General features: G+C 47.7%; 1 long non-coding RNA gene across 1 annotated transcript; it reads right to left on the bottom strand.

The window, feature by feature from the left end:
- Positions 1-552: 552 nt before the first annotated feature.
- Positions 553-16,336, bottom strand: LOC121140797. The gene is made up of 2 exons (XR_005877711.1): positions 15,882-16,336; positions 553-1,231 (listed from the first exon to the last, which is right to left on the bottom strand). It is a non-coding gene; the product is annotated as an uncharacterized LOC121140797 (long non-coding RNA).
- Between the last annotated feature and the right edge of the window lie 3 nt (positions 16,337-16,339).

The following is a 16,339-nucleotide window of genomic DNA, read 5'->3' as shown; positions in this document are numbered from 1 at the left end:
CAGAGGTTTGGAAATATGCAGTCAGAGCAAAGTAACTAAGGAAATCAACATAAAGTTTCTCTAAAAGCTGAACACAGAGATATCACATGACTCAGCTAGACCCTCAAAGGAATCTACATGCAAGATGCTGGATCCCACCACAGAGATCCTCAGAAACCTGTGGCTATTGCTACACTTCTCATTACAGCCAGGAAATACATGTCACCTAGATGACCAACAGAGGGAGAGACGGATAAAGAACACAAGGCTCATGTTCCCAGTGGAAATCCATGCAAATGAAACCGTAGCATTTGCTTAAAAAATGGATGGGACTAGAAATTATGTTAAGTGGAACAAGCCAGATTCAGAAAGACAAACACCACGTGATTTCTGTCCTGTGGAACCCAGATTTAAAGTTATATGAGGTGTGTGTGTATGTGTGTGTGTGTGTATTTGTATTTGTGTTGAATGTATACGTGTTTTGCATGTCTATAGGTGTATGTGCACACGTATGCACATGGATGTGGAAGTCTGACGTTGATGTCAGGAAGCAGAGAAAGACAATGCTGGTGCTCCGCCCACTTTCCCTTTTAATTCATGGTTACAGCACATGGGATGATACCACCCATGTTTGCGGTGGGTCCTACCTTCACCATTAAGCACAAGCTAGGAACTTCTTCAGGGAATGCCCATATTTTTGTCTCTGAGGTGATTGGATATTCCATCAATTTTACAATATTAACACTGCACATCTCTACAATGGCCAGGGTTCTCCAGAGGAGCAGGATGGATCAAATGTGTGATATAAAAAGAGATGCATTACATAGATTTACATAATGCAGTCTGAGCAATGGACCCACAGTTGTCTACAGGCCAGAGAGACTGAGAACCCAGTAACTGCTGCATCCCTCAGTAGTCTCTCACTGGCATCGACACCTGGACGATTCCGGGAGAGCAACTGACATTCAGTCCATGTGTGAAGGTAAAGGTCTGACATCAGCAGGGCATGGCAGCTGAAGTGACAGGGGCAGGACAGACACAATAGCAAGAAGGGAAGCCAGGCCGGTGGCCTCACATCACTTTGCTTTTTCCTTGGATCTCTTTGTATCTTAGAAGGTGTGTCCCCTTCTTCTCTTAGAACAGCCACATAGATATGCGCAGAAGTGTGTCTCTCCAGTGGTTCCAGATCCAGATCCCACCAGGTTGACAAGATCAGCTGTCATGCTCGTAAGTAAACTTGCTGAACAGTAATCTGCAAAAAAAAAAAAAATGACACTCAGGGTGTCACATGGATAAAATGACAGGGCTATGTGATGATGCAGAGATTACATACTTGTCACATATGCCGGAGGATCAGAGCTGGGATCCTCAGAACCCACAAAAATGCTGGTGGATGTAGCGGCCAGTCTGTAATTCCAGTCTTAGAAAGTAGACAGAGGAGATTCCCAGAGCAAGCTGTCTAGCAAGATTAGCCATATCAGAGAGTTCCTACCTCAATGAATGAGGCTTGGAAGAGCAATAGGGGATGACTCCCAACATCAAGCTTGGTCCTTAACATATATGTAAACACATGTGCACCCAAACACAGATGAAAATGGAAAAGGAAAAAAGCCACTTGGTACATAAACTACAATTTCTCAGAGTGTTGTTCTTTCAGTTTATGCTGGCTAGTTTTTTGTCAACTTGACACAAGCTAAGGTCATCTGGGAAGAGGGAACCTCAGTTGAAAAAAAAATGCCTCCATAGGACACTTTCAAGATTAATGATTGATTTAGAGAGCCTAGCCCACTGTGGGTGATGTCACCCTGGGCAGGTGGTCCTGGGCTGTGTTAAAAAGCCAAGGGGAGGAAGCCAGTAAGCAGCATTTCTTTATGTTCTTTGCTTCAGTTCCTGCCTCCAAGTTCCTTCTTGAGATCCTGTCCTGACCCTCAGTGATGGGCTGTGACCTGAAAGTACTAATATGAACTAAACCCTTTCCTTTCAGGAGTGTTTTTGGTCATGGTGTTTATCACAGCAGCAGGAAGCAAACCAGGACACTATTTACATGTTTATGTTGTGTGTTGGTTTAAATGGAAATGCCCCCTATAGGCCTACAGGGAGAGGTACTATTAGGTGTGGCCTTGTTGGTGTAGATGTGGTTTTGTTGGAAGAGGCATGTCACTTGGGGGCAGGCTTTGAGGTCTCAGATGCTCAAGCCAGGCCCACTGTGGCACTCTCTTCCTGGTGCCAGGGGATCTGGATGTAGAACTCTCAACTACCTCTCCAGCTCCATGTGTGTCTGCATAATACCATGCTTCTGACTACTATGATAATAGACTAAACTTCTGAATTGTAAGCCAGACCCAATGAAATGTTTTCCTTTATAAGAGCTGCCAGGTTAAAGGGACACTAGCCCACTCAAACATTGCTCATGCAGGCCTTGCCCTTATCCCCAGTTCCTTCTATCTTGCTAAAAAACCATTAGATTACATTCCTAAAGCTAGATACCAAGGTCTATTCCCCTATTTGGCCACTTCCTCCTCCTAAGACTGACTGTCAAGGACCAGCCATCAAAGTATTGGAGTCTAGCAATCAAAAGCCCCCCTTGGATCACCTAATTGACTTGCCCAATTAAAATTAAGCACCTCATCTTAACATAGGGTTCCCCCTTTACCTTTATAAAACCACCATTTTTCTGTGTCCATGTCTGCCTCCTCTCTATCCAGAGACAGTCCCTCCAGGACAAATACCCCTTTCTCCTTTTTCTTGTTTCCTTTCCTTCTCCCTCATCCTCTACCACAACATCCTAGACCATTCTAACATAGACCGCCCCCTTTTCATTCTCTTAACAATTACACCTGCAAGGTCATTTGTTGCTGTTTTTCTGTCCATGTTAGAAAGCAGCCACTTTAAACATTTCTTCCCTGCTTAATAGAGGATCTCTCTGTGAAAACAGGTGTGTGTGGTGTGTGATGTGTGTGTGTGTGTGTGTGTGTGTGTGTGTGTGTGTGTGTGTGTGTGTGTGCGCGCGAGCGAGTGCGTACGTTTCTAATCCTGGGTCTGGGAGGGAGCCCCACTATTTGGGAGTCCCCTTCAGTGGTCATGGTGTCTCTTTTTTTTAAGATTTATTTATTTATTACATATACACCAGATTGAATTGTAAATGGTTGTGAGCCACCATGTGGTTGCTGGGAATTGAACTCAAGACCTCTGGAAGAGCAGTCAGTGCTCGTAACCTCTGAGCCAAGTCATGGTGTCTCTTTACAACAATAGAAACCCTAACTAAGACATGCATCACTCGTCTTTAATATTGCCCCATCACAGTGTGTAAGCAATCAGATTTAAAGGGGAGAGTGTCCTCTTCCATGCCCTTACCAGCATGGTCTCTTACCCTCAGGACAAGTGACCTGAGCTATTTTAAACCAGGTCCCTTAAGCTCCTTAAGCTGTTTGTTCACTGTAACTCGGGGCTGTAGTACCTCAGCAGACTGTTTTCCCTCAAGAGTCTTCTTTGTGTTGCTGTGGGTGAGGGAACCCCAGCTCATAGGTAGCTCTCCCCAGCATATATCCCAGGGAAGTCCCAGCTCTGCCCTTCTTCTGACAGAAAGTGAAAGGGCGGAGGTGCCTCCTGCCTGCACCAGAGGGCAGGGTGTAAATCCTTAGCAGCCTTCCTCCCGTTTCAGCTGGGCTCTGTGCCCCAGCACCTACGTAACCTTGACTGAATGCTTATTATAAATGCAGCGTCCCAACCACCCCCAGGTCTGCTGAGATGGCATTTGTGTCCTAATAACATTCCCAGAGGACAAGAAGTCCTAAGCAAGAAATGAACAATGAGCTTAACCTGAGTCCCCTGCTCGGAAAATTTAGTTTCACCTATTGCTGTTCGAAACATGGCCACTGGGGGACACTAGAGCTAGGCATTAGACAAATGGTTTGCCAAACTGAAAGGAAAAACAAATTCAAAACAGATGATTTTTCACCTAGACCCAAGTATAGCATCCTGTGCCCAACTGCAACAACAACAACAAAAAATGGGTTTCATTGGAAAAGTCCTTGCGATGGGAATGTTGATCAGAGTAAGAGGTTGTTTTCCACTACGGAAACCCCAAGGGCCCAAGCCTCAGACACCTGCTTCTTGTGCTGCTCCACTGTGACAAAGACCCATTTCCTGTCTGGGCTGAGTGTCTCCATGCACAGTGTACAGATATTTGGACTACACGGTTCCCAGAGTCCCTTCTGGTTCCAAGGCTGAAGCTCAGACTATGGGGGTCATTTTTTCCTGCAATTTTCTGTGCTAATCCCCAGAACTTTCCAAGGAAATGGAAGATGGCTCTACATCTTTAAAAACACAAGTAGAACACGCTCCTGGCCTGTGATCTGCCCCGGGAGACCTGGGGCTTGCTACAATTGGGGTTCTGTCATTCCTGGGTGGGAAGGTTTCCAGTCCTCTAGAGTCAACAGCACTTTGGTCTCCTTGCTGCAAAGACCCTGAACCTCAGTAAAGAAGCATAGACTGAAGCCATTCAAAGATGGAGGGACTGAGGCCCAGGGAAGGAATCAGCCATACCCTAAGTCCCTATGGGCCAGTCACAGGTAAAGTCACAGGTAAAGCCAGAAGCAGCACTCCAATGCTGCTGCCTCATCCGAGGTCCCTGGAGCAGGGCAATCAGAACTCATCAACCCTGCCAGGGTAGTGTGTTGACCTTGGCAGCAGAGGAAAGCCAGGATACAGAGGCTGCCCACGGTCCTAACATGCCTGCCCTGTAATAGGCTCCTGTTCTTGTGAAAGACAGGCAGACAACATCCAGGAGGGAGGGTAGAGGGAGGACAGGGCCATGTGGTGGCCAGGGAAAGCCTCGGGAGGTGACTCGTGTCTCACGAAATGTGAGGATGGCTGTATGGGCTTAGGGAACAGCATCCAGGCAGAAAGGATGGCGGGCACAAAGGATATGCCATGAGTTCACCGTGAGAAACAATAATCTCCATCCATAACAAGGGTACTGAGGACCGAGAGTAGTGAAAGCGAAGACGTTTAGCTGATGGATTTGCAAAGCCAGGTGTCTCAAAACTTAATGTGGGAGGGGGCAACAAGATGACTCTGCAGGCAAGGACCCCCAAGCCTGATTGTGGGGGTCCCTACAAGCTCTACTGACAGCAAAGAAACAAACCACAGGAAGCAAGAAAGAAACCAGTTCAGCATGACTTAGTTAGCCAGGCTGGTTCAAACTTCTGGAGTCTGACCCCAATCAGTTTGTTTTTGACATATTTAAACACAGAACAACTTTGGAACAGGGTTTCCTCCTGGCAGTTACCACAATAAAGCTTAAGGCATAACTAACTACATCAAATTCCTTTGCAAAGCACGTGTCTTTTGCAAATCACCTGTGACCTCTCCCACAAGAGCAGGTTCTACTGACTGAGAAACAGCGCTAATGATGAGGGTCTAGGGAGGAAGGGTTTGTAATAGCAAACTCTTCTGCAAAGTACATAGGACCTCTTTTATAAGAATGGGATTTGTAAGAATGGATCTACAGATAGTAAAAGATCACCAGGCTATTAAACGCATCCTTCCTAGGGTTCTGCATGGAAAACAGGTATCCCTTCCATTGAAGAAAAACTCCTGTGTTTAACAATTCTGGTTTCTCTAACACTATCTGTGAGAACTGAGTGCTTGCGCCCCCCCCACATACACTTTTTTATTAAAATAAAATCTAACAGCCTAGAGACTATATCAGAAAACTCTTAAGACCTTATAAATGCATTTAGTAAAGTAGATACAAAATCAACATGAAAAACCAACAATCATTAGGAACAGTAACACCGGACACGCTGAAAAAAATAACAGGAAAACACTCCCCATTCACAATACTCTCAAAAAATTACACACCCAGGAACAACCTAACCAAGGGGCTGTGTGATCTTTACAACTAAAATTTTAGGAAAAATGCAAAAGCCCCTAGAAGATGGGAAGACTCCATATTCACAGATAGACCAACAGAATTAATATTGTGAAAACAGCTATAATACAGATCAACACTCAGAGTCAATATTCTCCATCAAAATTCCAATGTCATTCTGTACCCAAATAAAACAATGAAGACCCTAAAATTCAAATGGAAACACCTAAGATTCTGTCTGAATAGCCAAAGCAATCCTGAGCAAAAAGAGCTGTGTTGAGGGTACCATGATATCTACATTCAAGTTATACTACAGAGCTACAGTAACAGAAACAGCATGGCACCGTCACAAACTCCAACAAGCACCAGCAGACACAGGACCTAAACAAGCCTACAAAGCTCCAGCCACCTCGTTTTTGAGGAAGAGGCCAAAACATGTGCTGAAGAAAAGACAGACTCTTCAGTGCAGGTGCAGAGAAACTGGATATCCACACGGAAAAGATGAAACTAGATCCCTGTCTCTTGGGCCATGCAAAAATCAATTTCAAGACCTCAAACTTTGAAGCTGTTACAGGAAAACAAAGGTAAAATATTTTAAGATCTTGGCACTGGCAAAGATTTTCTGAAAAGGACTCCAAATGCCTAGGGAATAATAGCAGGAACTGACAACAGGATCACAGGAACTCTAAAAGCTTGTGCTCAGCAAAGAAACAACAGAGTGGAGACAGAATGTGCAGTAGGAGAAAGTCTCTGCTATATCTCCATATATCTGACAGCATATATGAAGACCATATGAAGAGCTCAAGAGTGTCAAAGGTAACATCTCAACTGTCCACAAGGCTTCTGCCAGCATCAGAACCCCTGCCCCCATGTCTCCACAGGCCTAAGTGGTCTGCTGCTGAGCCTCGAGGGCGTTGGAAGTTTGGAAGTCTTCTAAATTGGGCAATTTTCAGTTCCTCCTCAAATCTGAAGATATTTCTCTATTGTTTCCTGCTACATAGAACAGGGCGTTCCCCTCCCACCAGCCTTGGGCTTTGTAAGAATGACAGTGGGGACTTGGGACTAAAAGCACTTCACAGCAGAAGTAGGGGTGGGTGCCATGCACCGCCCCCAACTCGCAGCCTGGGTGTGTAAGATGTTCTTTGAGTCTCTTCTTTGGAGCCACAGGAAATGTTCCAGGCACACCTGTTGGGTTTTAAACATTGAAGGTGGGGCATGTTGCCACAGGGTCTGGGAACACTTGGACCCAGAAGGTGTCCCATGGTGGCTCTGAGCATGCCTTTTAACCCCTCATGGCCATGACTTCCTGCTCTGTGATGGGAGCAACATCCTCTTCCTGAGGTTGTCCCTTAGATTAAATGAGCCCTCGGGTATGAGTATGTCACAGGCACTCAGGGAGGGGTACCAATGACTCCTGGAGGGACTAAAAACACCAAGTCTGGCCGACCACCATGTGCCACGTTGCACTGGGTCAGCTCCACAGCCTGGAGTCTACTGAGAAGGGATGCTTGGAAGGGCACCTTGAGAACCAGACTCACTGATGCCCCTGCCCGGCTCAGCCATCTGACTTAAAGGCAATTGCTCTTGAAAACCACTAAGATGCCTTGAGCTGTGACTGGATGAAGAAGCCACAGGGTCCTGATGATGAAAAGCCACTCGGCACTAGGGGAGGAAGAACCATGGGGCCATGAGAAGGGCATCTAGCTACAGGGAGAACTGGCCACTGGGATGCTGCCTGATGACAGCTCCATGACATCCAAGCAAGGGGAGCACTGAGGACAAAGGAACAGTGGACAGACAAGACACCTAGGCCAGTGATACGTTCTTCCTGAGCCTTCATGGTCCCCTTGTCTAAACCCAGAGAGCATCTAGGGCTGAGATGCCAGAGGTAAGGTCCAGCCTCAGGGAGACTGGTACCGCTGAGAGATGACAGTCCACAGTGGGGAAGACCAGGCAGAGGGAGGGAGGGCAATGTGATGTTCAGTACTTTCTGCTCCGTTTTGCTGTGAAGCTTAAACCTCTCCAAACAGTGAAGTTTTTTTAAAAAGCAGAGGAGGAAGAGGACAAAGTGGAAGGGATGGAGGCAGCACCTCCTCCTGGGAGCCTTCCCTGAGTGATGCTCACCCCTGAAGGCAAACCTTTTTCCTGCCAGAATCTGCACCAGCCTTGCTTCTAACCTGGCTCCGCCCAAGCCCCCCAGGCTAACAGGTTCTTCTGTTTCTAGCTTTCAGCAGGCAGCCCATTGGCCCTTGGGGGGCAGGCAGGGAGGGTGCTTCAGACCATCTCACTCCTGCCTTAGTAACAGAGAGGCCTGTGGAGCACGGCAGTGGTTATCTCAGTAGCTGTAGTCTTCCTGCCTCTTCTGAGGACAAGACAGACACAGGGACACACCACATTGGGGACTTTGGCATGCTCAGTTTGTAGTGCCACTGCTGCTGTGTCTATCCCTGTGACAGCCTGGGACCTGAACTGCCACCCCTGAAGCACGAGGCACAGGTGGACTTTTATAGTCACTCTTCCTATTACACAGGATGTAACAGGATGTGTAATAGGTAAGGGCCTGGGCACAGGAAGTCACCTGTTTCTATGTGGTGACACAGTGGGCTGCCTAGGGGTAAACATCTTCAGACAACGGTCCTCCTCCAAGGGGCCTCGCCCTTCCACGGATCCCCCACACTCTCCCCACATGAAACCTCCAGTGCATTGGGTGACTCACTAGCAAGTGGTGGTAAACGGTTGGCTGTCACTCCCTGCCTTCAGAGGTGGGTAAATCACGACTCAGACTCACACAGAGGCTCGGAGCTCTGAGAGACAATGGAGTGTGTGCGCACATTGGGAGGTGTGGAGGTGTTGGTAGTCGTGGGCCTGATGTAGCACACAGCCCTGTGACATGAGCCGTGTGACTGTCACCAACTCAAACTTCCACTGCTTGTACTGCAATTCCCGTAAGACTGTGGAGTGGGTGCCACTGGGGTGAATAAGGGAAAGATAGAAAGGGGTGGGGGGGGACGCTGCCCGGGGCCATGCTGGAAGGTGGGAAGAGGGGAATGGGAAGGCAGAGGCTCTGCACTCAGCAGCTGGGCAGTGTGACCCTTAGGAGCCTCCATCTTTGACAAGAGGGACAGATAAATTACAGGGTGTCAGGAAGACACAAGGATCCCAAACAGCAAACTTACTGGATACAGCCAAAGCCTGAAGAGTCTGCACAATGGAACTGGGGAGGGGGTGAGCTTAGCATGAAGCTTACCATGACTGGGGAAGCCCCAGAACTTGCTAAATGTTCTCACAGGCACATCTTCCCAGGACTTCTGTGGAATTCAGGCTTCCAGCCCAGCTGCAGGGGTTGGGGGACATGCTCCCCAAATGTGATGTGGGATGAGGGCCTCTTGCCTACAATGTCTCCAGTTCTGAGAGGCATCTCTAAAGTGAAGTTCTGAGCTGGGTAGTCTAATGTTGGGCTCTGCATTTCTACCCTGATGGCAATGACTCTGCTGGCATGACAGCATTATGACCAGCTGGCCTAAGCAGTCATGGGTAAGGTGTGTCTGTGTTAGTTAGGCTTCTATTGCTGTGATAAAACACCATGGCTAAAAGCAATATATGGAGGAAAGGGTTTATTTAGTTTATAGTTTCACAATGCAGTCCAATTACTGAACACAAACAGGGCAGGAAGCTGGAGGCGGGAGCTGATGCAGAGGCTTGCTCTCATGGCTTGCTCAGCCTAATTTCTTATAGAACTCAGGGTCAGTTACCTAGGGGTGGCACCACCCACAATGAGTTGGCTCCTCCCAAATCAATCACTAATTATGAAAATGCACTACAGACTTATCCACAGACCAATCTGGTAGGGGCATTTTCTCATTTGAGGGTCCCTTCTCCCAGATGACTCTACCTTGTGTGAAGCGGACATAAAATTAGGCTGTGAAGCGGACATAAAATTAGGCAGTATAGTGGCCCGTATCAGAGTCCCCAGAGAGCCTAACAAGATGCAGATTACTGGGTCTAGCTCATTGGGTGCTGATGCAGCCCCACCCCCACTCCATGTGTTACTTCTATCAACCCATAGACTAAAAGCCCCAGATTCAGGCTATGGGGATGTCTTAGTTAGGGCTTCTCTGAAGACACAGCATGACCACAGCAACTCTTATGAAGGAAAACATTTAATTGGGGCTGACTTACAGTTTCAGAGATTTATTCCACTATCATCCTATGTGACATGGTGCCATGCAGGCACGCATGGTGCTAGAGAAAGAACTGAGAGTTTTGTATCTTGATCTAAGACAACAGGAAGTGAACTGCATGCTGGGCTTAGCTTGAGCATAGGAGATCTCAAAGCCCACCCCCACAGTGACACACTTCTTCCAACAAGGCCGTTATCTCCTGATAAGCACCACTCCCTTTGGAGGATATTTTCTTTCAAACCATCACATTATACTCCCTAGCCCCCATAGGCTTGTAGCCATGTCATAGTGCAAAAAAAATGCATTCATTCCAACTTGAAAAGTCCCTATAGTCTATAACAGTCTCAAACTTATTTAAACCTATTTAAAAGTTCAAAGTCTCTTCAGAGATTCATGCAATCTCTTAACTGTTATCTCCTGTAAAGTCAAAAGCAAAAAGCAAATCACATACTTCCAACATATAATGGCACAGGATATACATTACCATTCCAAAATATAGTAAAGGAAGCATAGTGAGGAAATACTGGACCAAAACTAGACCAAAAACCAGCTGGACAAACTCCAAACTCTGCATCTCCATGTCTGATGTCAAAACACTCTTCGGATCTCCACTCCTTTCAGCTTTGTTGACTGCAACCCACTTCTTTCTCTTGGGCTGGTTCCCTTCTCTGTTAGCAGCTCTCCTTGGCAGGTATCCCATGACTCTGGCATCTCCAACATTTTGGGGTCTCCAAAACAATCCAGGTTTCACTTTCACAACAGCTTCACAACGGCCTCTCTAGGCCTCCATGAAGAGACACTCCTGACACATGCCTGGCCTCAGAAGCTTTCTTTGTCATAGAGGAAGATTCCATAACCCCTTTCTTCTGTCCTAGACTCTAAATTCTGAACCACATGGCTAAAGCTGCCAGGTTCTGCTGCTTTCTGAGGCTGGGGCATGGCCCCTTTGTTTGGTTACATCTTCACCAGCTTCCTGTTCTTGATGGTGCCCTTCCCTGCTTAAACTTGGCTGTTCTGAATCTCAATCTGTAGACCAGACTGGCCTCAAACGTAGACCCCTCAGCCTGTCTGCTGAATGCTGGGATTAAAGGCATGCATCACTGCTCCTGGACCTAAACTGTTCTTTAATTCCTTTTCACAAGTTGGAAACTTAGCTGGGTGCCCTGAGGTCACAACTCCCTTTATTCCACTTCTTAATCTGTTTATCTCCTTGAACACAGGATTTAGCTCCATTCCACTTCCTGGTGCCTCTTTTCTCAGTTTGTACATTTTATATTTTTACTACCTCATCTTGTTTCTTTGCATTATAAATCTTCATTAGAGTTAATACTAATAACCACATAACAGTCAATGCTAGGCTGTTTTGAGATTCCCTTTGCCAACAGAATTAATCCAAATCTCTTTACTTTATCATCAAGCAGACTCTTCAGACAAGGGCAAAAAGTAGCCACATTCTTCACCAAATCACAAGACTGGTATCTTACAGTAACTTACAGTTTCAGAGATCTAGTCCACTATCACCATGATGGGACATGGCAGCATGCAGGCAGACATGGTTCTGGAAAAGAGCTGAGAGTTCTACATCTTGATCTGCAGACATCAAGAAGTGAGCTGTGTGCTGGAGTAGCTTGAGCACAGGACTCCTCAAAGTCTACCCCCACAGTGACACATTTCCTCCAACAAGGCCTTACCTACTCCAGCAAAGCCACACCTCTTAATAGTGCCACTACCTATGGAGGCCATTATCTTTCAAACCACCACACATGGCAAGTCTCTAAAGCATTTGACCTAGTCATGTAGAGGTCACAGTGTTCAACACTACTTGATTATCCTGTGGGCAAGGAGTCTTTCATTTGATGGATGTCTGTTTAAATGCCAAGGGGTTGACCACACTCTCCCCAAGGCCATCCTTGTGAAAGTCCAGTATTTTCATACCCCACACAAGCTTATCTATGGGGACTTGGTGAAGTACCACAGGCCACAATCCTAGCATGTTGTCACTGACTGTCTATTTCCTGTGGCTGCCTTGTGATAACTCGGTGGCTTCCAACCACTGAGATGTATTGGCCTCCATTCTGGCGCCAGTCCTCTGAAGTCACTATCGCTGGGCTGTCCCCAAGGAGAAGCCATTTTGCTCCTTCCAGATTCCAGCAGTGGTAAGTTGCCACCACATCCTTCCAAGCCCAGCCTCTTTGACCTCTCTTTGTCCCAGATTTATCTTCTCATCTGTGGGGTCCAAACTTCCTGCTGCTCTCTCCAGAAGGACACCTGCAATTACATCTAATTACATCTAATGTCCATATATCAGTGGTCTGCAAAGGTCCCAGCTCAGCTCTCCTGAAGACTAAAGACAATTATTCATCAGCCTGCGCCCTCAGTATCTGTGAGTTTGGGTGGGGCCCAGTGCCTGGACCTGGACCTGGGAAGACATCAGAGAGCTGTCTGTCCTCAAAAGGGAGCTGAGGCAGGGTACACTTGAGTGGAGCATCTGAACATCATCATATCATGGGAAGAAACCAGGATTAGGAGGTAGGAGGACAACAAGGCAGGTGGTTCTGGGTGCTTTAAGAAGGCAGGCTGAGCAAGCCGTAAGGAGCAAGTCAGCCAGCAGCATTCCACGACTTCTGCTTCAGTTTCTGCCTCCAGGTTCCTGTTTCAAGTTCCTGCCCTGACTTCCTCCATGATAGATTGTGTTCTGGAACCACGAGCTGAAATGAACCCTTTCCTCCCTGAGACTGAGGGCAGTGTCTGTGAGTGCTGGGTTGTGGTGTTTACTCTCATTGAGACACCCTCCTCAACCTTGCTTCCTTATTTGTCCTAATTTCCACAGTAATTCAGAAATTCTCTGCCACTTTCCCACTAACAATCGCTTTCTGATTCCTGAGCCACAAATGGCTTTTTTCCTTTAAAGCATTAAAAATACATGGCAGTGGTACCCCACAAGGAACCTTTCATGCCCTGCATTTCTCCAAGTATCAAACTGGACGTCCCTCCTTCTCTCCCTCCTCCCTAACCCCCTCTCCCTAATCAGATGTGCTCCTAGAATGTCCTAAATTCTCTGAGAGAAGCTAGATTATGTTTTTTAGTTGTGGGTTAACATAGACTTTCCTGGGAGCCTGTGGTGTATATTGTGAGAGCCCCACTTGGCAGCCCTAGCAGGGAGTCACTGACTCAGATCAAATCAGAGCTAAGAGCCACTGCTGGCCACCACTTCCTGTTCCTGGCTGTACTCTGTCTAGTGGCCTCCACTCTAATTGGGATGTCACAGTCAGAGGGGAACTTCATGACTATTTCCCTCTAAAAGGTGGCTCAGCACAGCTGTTTGCCTGGAGCCTTGATTTTGCTCCAAAGTCCCCTAGGAACTTGGTGACACTCTGATTCTCCCCTCCTGTGGCTGTGACCTTACTTGCTGGAAGTCCACAGGGATTTTTTCCATTTCCCTGGTTGCAAAGTCATCTGCAGCCCAGGGTCACCGGCTATCTCTTCCCCCACCTGCACTTCCCCTCAGTTCCCAGCGGGGCTGCTGTCTATTGCCTGGCACTACCCTTGGGAGTATCTCTTAGATCACTGTCTCCTCTCCCTCCTTTCCTTCCTCCTGCTCACCTTCTTTTTGGGGTGGGTGTTTGTGTGTGCTCGAGATTCGTGTAGCATATGTGGGTGGGTGTGTGCTTCTGTTTATGAATGCAGAGGCCAGAGGAGGAGGTGAGATGCCCTTCTCTATCACTTTCTGCCTTATTCCCTTGAGACAGGGTCTCCCATGGAACCTGGAGCTAGGCCGGTGGCTAGCAACCTCTAGGGATTCTCCTGTCTCCACCCCCTGACAATGGTTTGAGGCAAACATGTGGTTGCGCTCAACTTTTTACATGAGTGTTAGGGATCCAAGCTCAGATCCTCAGGCTTATACAGTAAGTGTCCTTACCCACAGAGCCTCCCTCCCAGTCCCAACTCTTTTCTTTCTGTCTGGTGTGGTGTGTGATTTCCCTCCTCGTTATATGGTGTCCACTCCCTGAGTTACCTTCCACTGTGCTAATTTGCTCTCTTTTCCACTGTTCTTTTTGGATTTGCCTGGACGTTGTTCATTTTTCAGCTCCACGGAGAAGGCAGTGTGGCGCCGCATTCTGAGACTCCATGAGCAGAGGAAGTTTAATTCAATCTCTTCCTTTGGCCACAGGAAGACTTATTCCATTTGTCCCCTCCATGAGTTTGCCCCACCCTGGCCTCTGCGTGGCAGCTTACGCAGCATCCTGAGAGCCAGGCTGCTGCGATCACCTGGACAGTGGCCAGCAGGGTGAATGACCAGGCTATGTATGCTCTTTGAGGCCATGAAGAACGGAGTAGGAAAAGTTTAGCTAGAGTGAGCCTGTCTGTGCTGAGCCTTGTAAGTGCGAACAAGATACTAATCCTCAGGGTGGGCCAAGCCCCAGCCCTCCCAGATGGAGGGGAGGTGGCCCACGTGTGAAAAAGAAAAGCTCACCACATTGGTTTTTAAAGAACTTTTAAAAGTTCACGCGATAATTGGGAGGGAAGTGCTTCCCAGGAGGAGGAAGCAGGTGTGTGGTTTGGCTGTGGTTTGTAGGAGGTGGGATGGGGAGAGGTGGGAGGTGGGCACTGAGTCAGAGGAGGGAGAAGTTCTGGTGCATGTCACACAGTAAAGTGGCCCTATGCTTATGGTAATATGCTGTGCATCTCAAAATAGAAGAAAATCATTACAGAGATGGCAAATGTTTGAGCTATGTTTACCCTGTAAAGCTCAACCTCTTTCTCTCTCTCTCTCTCCTCCCCCCCACCCCATATGTGTGCTCCTCAAACAGTACTCATTATCTCCTTAAGTTTTATGTATCAGCTAAAGTACATTTATATTAGCAGTAACAGACACAAACCTTTGCTTCCCTCGGTGAAGTGTTTAGGGGAGGTGGGGCCTTTGAGGTGATTACGTCACTAAAGGGGCTGAAGTCTTTCTGAGGGATGCACTAATTGCTATTGTTTAATTAGTTTCTGCTGAGAAGGTTACAAAATGTGGCGCCTTGTGTTTTCTACTCTTCTGTTTTTCTGCACACGCTGTCGAGGACAAGGCCCTTGCCACATGCTACTGCCTGATCCTGCCTTCTCCCACCCCCAGAACAATGAGCCAAATAAACGTCTTTCCTTTGCAAATTACCCAGTCTAGGATATTCTGTCATAGCAACAGAACATGCATTAAGACAATTAGTTACCATGGAAATGTGAATTGCTACTGCAGGGGCCACTTTTCTGTTTCCATACTGGGAAAGGTAAAAAATAAAAGTCATTCCTGTGAACAACTCCCAGAAACTTGTTTTGGTCAGACACCGCTCTAGTTCTGAAAAAATCACTAGCATGTGGTGCTCCTGATTCCTGAACTTGCCCACCCCCTACCCCTGGGAAATAGTCACCCCAACACAGGGGTGAACCGGGAAACAGGCCCCAGATGGAGCCAGGGCAGAGTCACCCTGCTGGGATGAGCTTCCTTCCTCCTCCACGAGCCTCTCCGGGATGTGTGAAAAGATTAGGCCCCGAGCAGCTGCAGAATCAAAGTATCTGGTAAACCATGTGCCAGAGCATGGTTGGAGTGGCTCAGTGGACCGCGACCGTCTTCGACTGCCTCTGTGAAATGGGATGTATGGTCCAGAGAAGAAAGGAACACAGACACTTACACTGTAGCTTCGATCTCCAAACCACACTGCTCAGACACCAAAAAGAGGATCAAAAGGAAGGGGCCTTCCAACTGCCTGAGTCTGGCATTATTGTCTGGCTAACCTTTAAAGCGTGCTAGTCTGCGTTTGGTTCTGGTCATCTAAAGCAGTACTTGGTGGCACGTGCACACTTACTTGGCCACACTTTTTTTGTACTCGCTGCTACATCGGGGAGTCCTCTGTGTATCTCGATGCGTCGTAATTAGGACTCCTGGCAAAAAGTACGCGCCGTCAGTAGGCACTTCACTAGCCGGTATGAAGTGTGAAGATGGAGCCCCAAGGTGCAGAGGCGAGCGGAGGGTGGCGCGACTCCTACTCCTGGGTCCAACCACCTGTTACTAAGCAGCTCACAAGCTTGAGCCAGGAAAGAGACGTCCTGGAGGCGTGGCGGCTAGGGGGCAAGATCCCGGCCGAGTTTACTCAGACTTTTACTGTGGCTGGACCCGCCTTCCCGGCGCCATCTGTCCGCCTGTGGACCAGAAAGAACTCGTTGCTACAAGGCGAGGCGTACCGTGATTGGCGAGGGCACGCAATGATTGGCAGGCACCCCGACCGCTCAGTGGGCCGAGTCCTGGGAGCCGCTTCAGGAATGG

This window comes from Mesocricetus auratus, unplaced genomic scaffold, assembly GCF_017639785.1.
Source record: "Mesocricetus auratus isolate SY011 unplaced genomic scaffold, BCM_Maur_2.0 Super-Scaffold_100006, whole genome shotgun sequence".
In the NCBI taxonomy this organism is placed as follows: Eukaryota; Metazoa; Chordata; class Mammalia; order Rodentia; family Cricetidae; genus Mesocricetus; species Mesocricetus auratus.
The sequence above is the reverse complement of the archived record's forward strand: the minus strand, read 5'-3'. Positions and strand labels throughout refer to the sequence as shown.